This window comes from Herpailurus yagouaroundi, unplaced genomic scaffold (assembly GCF_014898765.1).
Source record: "Herpailurus yagouaroundi ecotype Mexico unplaced genomic scaffold, PumYag 190, whole genome shotgun sequence".
In the NCBI taxonomy this organism is placed as follows: Eukaryota; Metazoa; Chordata; class Mammalia; order Carnivora; family Felidae; genus Herpailurus; species Herpailurus yagouaroundi.
Genome location: NW_024412421.1, coordinates 34,661,694 through 34,668,474, shown reverse-complemented (window position 1 = coordinate 34,668,474; position 6,781 = coordinate 34,661,694). Strand labels below are relative to the sequence as shown.

General features: G+C 59.3%; 1 protein-coding gene and 2 long non-coding RNA genes across 6 annotated transcripts in view; 2 read left to right on the top strand and 1 right to left on the bottom strand.

Moving 5' to 3' along the window:
- The window catches only part of LOC121009887 (uncharacterized), a 6,879-nt gene extending 4,457 nt beyond the window's left edge, over positions 1-2,422 (top strand). For 3 of the 4 annotated variants that reach the window (XR_005780893.1, XR_005780895.1, XR_005780892.1), the window contains 2 exons: positions 1,131-1,285; positions 1,677-2,422. This is a non-coding gene — a long non-coding RNA (uncharacterized LOC121009887). The remainder of the gene's footprint in view (positions 1-1,130; positions 1,286-1,676) is intronic. The other variant, XR_005780894.1, reaches the window with a different exon arrangement.
- Positions 1-6,781, bottom strand: part of GSE1 (Gse1 coiled-coil protein) — a 392,532-nt gene that overhangs the window by 192,832 nt on the left and 192,919 nt on the right.
- LOC121009888 (uncharacterized) lies at positions 5,047-6,016 on the top strand. Its single transcript, XR_005780896.1, has 2 exons — positions 5,047-5,147; positions 5,905-6,016. It is a non-coding gene; the product is annotated as an uncharacterized LOC121009888 (long non-coding RNA).

The following is a 6,781-nucleotide window of genomic DNA, read 5'->3' as shown; positions in this document are numbered from 1 at the left end:
AGGGCGCCCGGCCAGCGGGGCTCCCTCCAGGCCGCCGGCCCGCCCCTCCGGCGGCGAGGCCGGCGCCCACCGGCCCTCCCGGGCTTGGGCCGCGGGCCCAGCTGGCCCGGGGGACTCCCCGGGAGGTCAGAGCCTTCCCCCTCCGGGCTGCCCCGTCCGCGCCTTAACCCTCTGGACCCAGAGCTTCAGCTCTCGCCCCGGTTCAAGAGGAGAGGGACTCTCTCCGGGACCTGTGAGTGAGGCCTAGCAGCTGGGCCCAGACAAGGGATTGCCCAGAAACCGGGAAGGTTAACCACCCCTGCCCCAGGCTCACCCCCACACCAGCAGCTTTCATGCCAAGCTGGAGCTGTAAATACTCCAGGGATAGGCTCAGGCTGACAAAGTCGCACTAGAGTGTTAATGACTGAGCTGATGCCCCAGCCAGAACTCGGGGCAGGCATCTGGTTGAGCCAGTTATCAGCTGTGTGTCCTGAGGCCAGGGTCTTGAGCTCCCGCTCCCGGAGTGGTTTCCCTATCAGTGAAATCAGGATAAGAAAAACCCCTGCAGAACTGAGTTGCTGCTACCTTCAAGGGATGCTTGCTGAAGCGCAAAGGAGGGGTGGGATTAGAGGGTAGAGAGGGCACAACCTTTCAAACGCCCCCCCCCACTAACCCTGGGCTAACCCCAATCCAGGTAAGGCCACAGAGGCTGGGGGTGGGGGGGAGCCACCAGAAACTAAATAGATTTCCAAAACAGATCCCTGAGATTCAGGGCTCTGCAGCCCCAGCCCCTGCCTCTTTGGGGCAGCTGGGGAACAGCGAGGTCTTGGGCCTTGGAGCCCCACAACCTGAAGATGGAACGTGACCTGGTGCCACTGGGTGACGTCTGAGCACACACCCTTATGCGACTCCCGGCGTGGGCAGATGTTATGTTATAGGGATGAGGCCACGCTCAAAATCTGCTGTTGACAGACCCTGGACAGCCACAAGTCCCTTCCTGTTTCTGAGACCCAGTTCCTTCCCTGGTACGGTGAGGGGTTGGGCCGCAACCCTACGGAACTTGTGCTCACCTCATCTCTCCCCACCAGGGAGATGGGAAGAATGGCTCTTCCTTCCCTCATAGAGCCAGTGTTTTCTTTTCTTCCATTTAGTCACCAACCAACATCCACTCAACATCCGTCCAACATCAACCATCCATCCGTCCGTCCAACCAACATCCACCCAAGGAACCCAGGGGGTTGAGTTCAGACAGACCTGAGCTTAATCAAATCACAGTCCTCCTTTTATGTCTGGCGACCTGCCCCAGGTGACTTAGCCTCCCACAGTCTCAGTTTCCTTGTCTGTAAAATGGGCTTAAGGGCTGCCTCATTCAGGTTTTGGGAGACTAAATGAAAAGGAAATGGCGCCTATAGTCGAAACCGGGGGTGTATTTAACCCACACGGGCCCGATTACTTGCTGCCCTCTTGCAGTTCATGGTCAGTAACAGCATCTGCCTGGGTCGATACCGGAGTCTGAGCTCTGAATCCCCCAGAATCTCCAGGCCCCCTTCCAATGTCCCCAGAAGAGTCTCTGGGAGAGGGAGATTTATCACCACCTAGGTCCCAAAGGAGACGTGAAAAAGCACAAGGTAAACAATGAGGACCCTCGGGGGCGCCTGGCTGGCTCAGTCGGTAAAGCCCGTGACTCTCAATCTCAGGGTCAAGAGTTCAAGCCCTGTGTTGGGCACGGAGCCTACTAGAAAGAAACAAAAACAAGAGGCCCTTCCGTGCACAGGGTGACGACTCCGGACTTCCAGGCTCAGTCTCCAGTGAGACAGCCCCAACTCTGTCGCTCTGCGTCTGGGGCCTGCTCCTTAAACAGTCCCAGCCTCAGTTTCCCCGTCTACAGCGTTGCAGACAATGCCTGTAAAACACCCAACACATACATGTCCCTCGATGAACAACTACGATCCTTAGAAACGGGCAGAGAAGGGATCTAGGGGCCGTGGCCGTGCACAGAAGGTGTAACCGCAGAGGTGGCGTGGCGCCCGCCACTGTAAGCGAGGTTCGCGACAACACGCGTGTGCACGCGCCCCAGCACACGGACACGAGGGCGAGGCCTGCGCGGGGCGTGCTCGCGTGCCAACCACCGTCTGAGACGCGCGGCTCGGGCGCCAGGACGGCTGCGAGACGGCGGAGGGCGCGGTCGGCGGGCCACACCCGGCCGAAGAGGTCTCTACCCGCGGGAGGTGAGCGCAGCTGAGCGTTCCTACCTCAAGGGCGATTTCCCTTCGCTGGGCCCCACTGGTGATGTCACGGGTGGCGGAAGGGCCATGGGCAGGCGACCCCGCCCCCCGCCTCCCCTCTCTGGGCGCGCTCCCGCGCCAGCCAATGGCAGAATGTTCTGGAAGCACTGCAATCCATTCTGCATGCTCAGAACCTAATCTTATGACACTCTAAGGGCTTTATTAATAGCCTATTAGTGGGTAATTCATGCATTTTGATGAGAAATCATCTAGTGGTCGTTTATCGGGGAGGAGGGCTATGGGTGCAGGTAGGGGGCGTGGAGCGCGGGGGCGTCGCCTCCACGTTGCTTCCCGGCACCTGCGGGCGGAGGACAGCGACTCCCCCAGGTCCCGCTGCGGCGGTGCGTCTACAATGCCCCCTCCTGACAACCCAGCCACTCATTAATCTTGATGGGCTTTCTGCTGAGCATTCTTCCCGGCTTTCAAACCGTTCGCTAATTGCAATTAATCACTTACCGAAACAGATGTCAGGAACAATGGGGCTGGAAAGGCTGGAGGCTTGATAAAGCTGTCAGGAGAGGGTGCGTGGGTGGCTGGGGGACCAGGGGGCCCGACGCCCTCTGGGTTCTGGGCGCTTGGGGGGTGCCAGGCAGCCCGCTCCTGCCCTGGGCTCAGGGGGTGGGGGGAAGGCGAGGCCGCTTTGGGGAGCTCTGGGGAGGCGGGTTCAGAGTCAAGGCCAGGTGTCAGAGGGGAGGGGGGGGGGGGGGACACCCCACCCCCCCCCCCCGGGGGCCAATTTCCCGCCCCGATGCCCCACCCCACCACGCGGGGGGGGCGGGGGAGGGGGACCGGCAGGTGCTTGGATCAGAGAAGCAGGCTCTGCGGTTGGGGTTTTCGGTGTTTTTTTGCCCTGTGGTAACATGAGAATTGTATGTTCACATTAGTTGCCAACATTTGAAAATCAGATTTGACAGAAAAATCTGGACCTCTGGCTTCTCTTGAAAAAATAAAAAGATTTTGCCACACGCCATCTTGCAGCAGCCCCCCCCACCCCCCCGCCCCCGCCCCCATGGTCTGGGCCACAGTCCACCCCAGGTGGCTTCCCTCTCCCTCTGGCTCCTAGCCTGTCGGGCTAGACAGGAGAGGCTTTGCACATGACCACCCTGGACGGGCTCCTGTAACTCGGAGCCGCGCTCACAGGGTTTGAACGCTGGACATAAGCAATCTGCCCCCTGAGGGGCGCCTGGGGGGCTCCGTCGGTGAAGCGTCCGACTTCTGCTCAGGTCACGATCTCACGGTTCGTGGGTTCGAGCCCCCGCGTCGGGCTCTGTGCTGACAGCTCGGAGCCTGGAGCCCGCTTCGGATTCTGTGTCTCCCTCTCTCTCTGCCCCTCCCCTGCTTGCGCTCTGTCTCCCTCTCTCTCTCTCAAAAATAAATAAACATTAAAAAAAAAAAAAAAAAGAAATCTGCCCCTTGAGGCAGAAGTTTCAACCTTAGCTGCACAGGAGAATCTCTTTGGGGGCCCTTAAACATTCTCACGCCCAGGACCCTCTGGGACGGGGGTTGGGAATGCCTTGTGTCAGTCAGTGGTCCTCAAAGGTCCTCAAAGTGGCATCTCCGAGCAGGGGCAGCGTTACCTAGGAACTTGCTGGAAATGCAGGTCCTCGGGCCCCATCCCACACCTGCTGAACCTGAGACTCCGGGGCTGGGGCCAGCAAGCTGTGCCCGAGGGAGAGCCCCCGGGGGGACTCTGACACCCGCTGAAGTCGGAGAATCACCGTTCTGGACCGTGACCTGGGCGGAGGTCACGCAGGCGTATTCGTGCGTAAAATTCCCTCCAACCGTACACATAAGGTGAATGCCACCTGCCACATCTCCGCGCCCACACCGCGTCCCCAGCCAGTCACGCCAGAATCTCTGGGGGTGGCAGGCGGGTGCCTGTATTTTGTCAAGCTCCCCAGGTGACCGCGGCTGGGAGCCTGGGCTGAGAGCCACTGTGTGGGCCCAGCTCACCAGCTGCGCTCACCCACCTCCTCCCTGGCCGCTTTTGCAGGTGCCGAGGACGCACTGTGGTAGGACTCAGTCTCCGAATCACCAGGCGGGGCTCCCTCGGCCCTCCTCCCGTCGGGCTCCCTCCGGGAATCTACTGAGCGGGGTCCTCCCAAGGCTGGGGGATCTCGGGCAGGTTGCCTGACCTCTCTGTGTGGGCCTCTCCCCTCCTCCGCACTGGGGTCACGACCACACAGGAGGCACTCCCCGAGTCGGGACAAGGATGGCTCGTCTTGCCATCTGCGTGGCCTCACCGCTCCAAATGACCGCGAGGGGCTAAACGGTATCCCTCGGCGTATGTCTGTGCTTGTTTTCCCATCTGCGAAACGGGCTTCGTGCTCCACAAGGTTGTGGAGATTCAGGGAGTGAACACTGAAGCTCTCGGCCCAGCACCGGGTCCTCTGAGAGGGCTTGGAAAGTGCTAGACGCTGTTAAGATCCTGCTGCACAGCTGGCCCAGAGCCAGGCTCAGGCTAAGCCCCTGATGTGGTCATGGAGGGGACGGAAGAATGAACGAGACCCGCCAACAGTCGCTCACTGCACAGCCCCTACTGTGCACCTGCCCGGTTCACGGCCCCGTGCACGGCCCTGGGAATAACGCCCCGGGCGGAACAAGTCCAGCGGGGAGGCGGAATAAGTAAACACGCACATCCGTGCACATGTCAGCTATGATGCAGCGCTCTGGAGAAAAACAGAGCTGGTAAGGTAAACAGAGAGCCCGAGGGAGGGAGGGAGGTCTCACCAAGGCTGCGCTTATAAAAAGGAAGGGAGGCCAGGGATCATGCAGATGCGTGTGAGTGGGAAGAGGGTTCAAGGCAGCAGAAGCAGCGAGTGCAAAGGCCCTGGGGCATGTCTGAGGACCAGGAAGGAGGCCAGTGTGGCTGCAGGAGACCAAGTAAGGCAGAGTGCGGTTGTGGCACAGATCACACTAGGCCTGGCGGCCGGAGTAAGGGCTCTGGCTTTGCCCCAGTGGCACGTGAGCCATGGGAAGCTGCTGAGGAAGCAGGGGGGACGTGTTGTGCCTCATTAGCACATTCACACTTGTCACATGTAAGGACAAGCTGCGCCCCGTCCGCCCACAGCTACCAGAGCCCCTGGGGTAAATACAGGGTCTCTGGCTCCCCGGGCACAAGGCATCCAGGAGAGATCGCTTCTGGGCAGACGCCTGGGCCTTCTCTATGCTCCGAGGGTCAGGTACTGGCACGTGTGCTGGGCACACACCCATCACAACATGATCACGGGCATCTGGCACGACGGGCCATTCTCTGAAGGTGCCCCAGACAGACGCATGTTCCGGGCAGGAGTCGCGCGTCGTGGGAAGGTGTACATATCCGGGGCTATGTCTCCCTGCGTGTGGCTCTGCGTGTTCCGTTCGCTCGCAGGTGTACGTTGCAGGCACACGGGTGCCCACAGATGTCTGCTGCTCCCTCACGTGTTCTCGGGAGTTATGCAGCGTGTTGGGTGTGTGTGTGTGTGTGTGTGTGTGTGTGTGTGTGTGTGTGTGTATTCGAGTCTGTGTGTTTTGTGTGTCGGCGTGTGCTTAGAGCTGTGGGTGTGCCATGGTGGGCACAGAACCGACACGTGCCGAGCCCATTCCTCCTGGGAGGTCCTGGCTCACATGGGGTAGACAAGCTCACGGTTCCATTTCCCAGGTGAGCAGACCAGGGCTCCAGTCAGGATTCAAAGCGAGATGTGTGGCACATGCCTGTGTCCTGCCTTGCCCTCTCCGGCCTCCTCTTCAAGCCCTTGTCACTAAAACATGAGGATCTTAGAGCCACCATCATCTATCATCCATCCATCCATCCATCCATCCGTCTGTCCGTCCGTCCATCTGTCCATCCATCCATCCTTCCTTCCATCCTTTTCCCACAAATTCCGAGAGAGCGTTGACTGAAAGTGTAGCTTCTGGAGCCTGCCAACTGAGTAGCTGAGCAGCTGTGGGCAGGGGACCTCACCTCTCCGTGCCTTAGTCTCCCTATTTATAAGAAAGTATGGGGGCGCCCGGGTGGCTCAGTCAGGTGAGCGTCCGACTTCGGCTCAGGTCACGATCTCGCGGTCTGTGGGTTCGAGCCCCACATCGGGCTCTCTGCTGTCAGCACAGAGCCTGCTTTGGATCCTCTGTCCTCCTCTCTCTCTCTCTCTCTGCCCCTCCCCCACTCGTACTCTGTCTCTTTCTCAAACAAAAATAAACATTAAAAAAAAAAACAAAACAGGGGCGCCTGGGTGGCGCAGTCGGTGAAGCGTCCGACTTCAGCCAGGTCACGATCTCGCGAGATCTCGCGTGATCTCGCATGAGTTCGAGCCCAGCGTCGGGCTCTGGGCTGATGGCTCGGAGCCTGGAGCCTGTTTCCGATTCTGTGTCTCCCTCTCTCTCTGCCCCTCCCCCGTTCGTGCTCTGTCTCTCTCTATCCCCAAAATAAATAAACGTTGAAAAAAAAAATTAAAAAAAAAAAAACAAAAAAAACCCCCAGCTCTGTATCTATAGGATACTAACTATATTAAGCCCGAGGAGGGAGCAGTGGAGGAAGT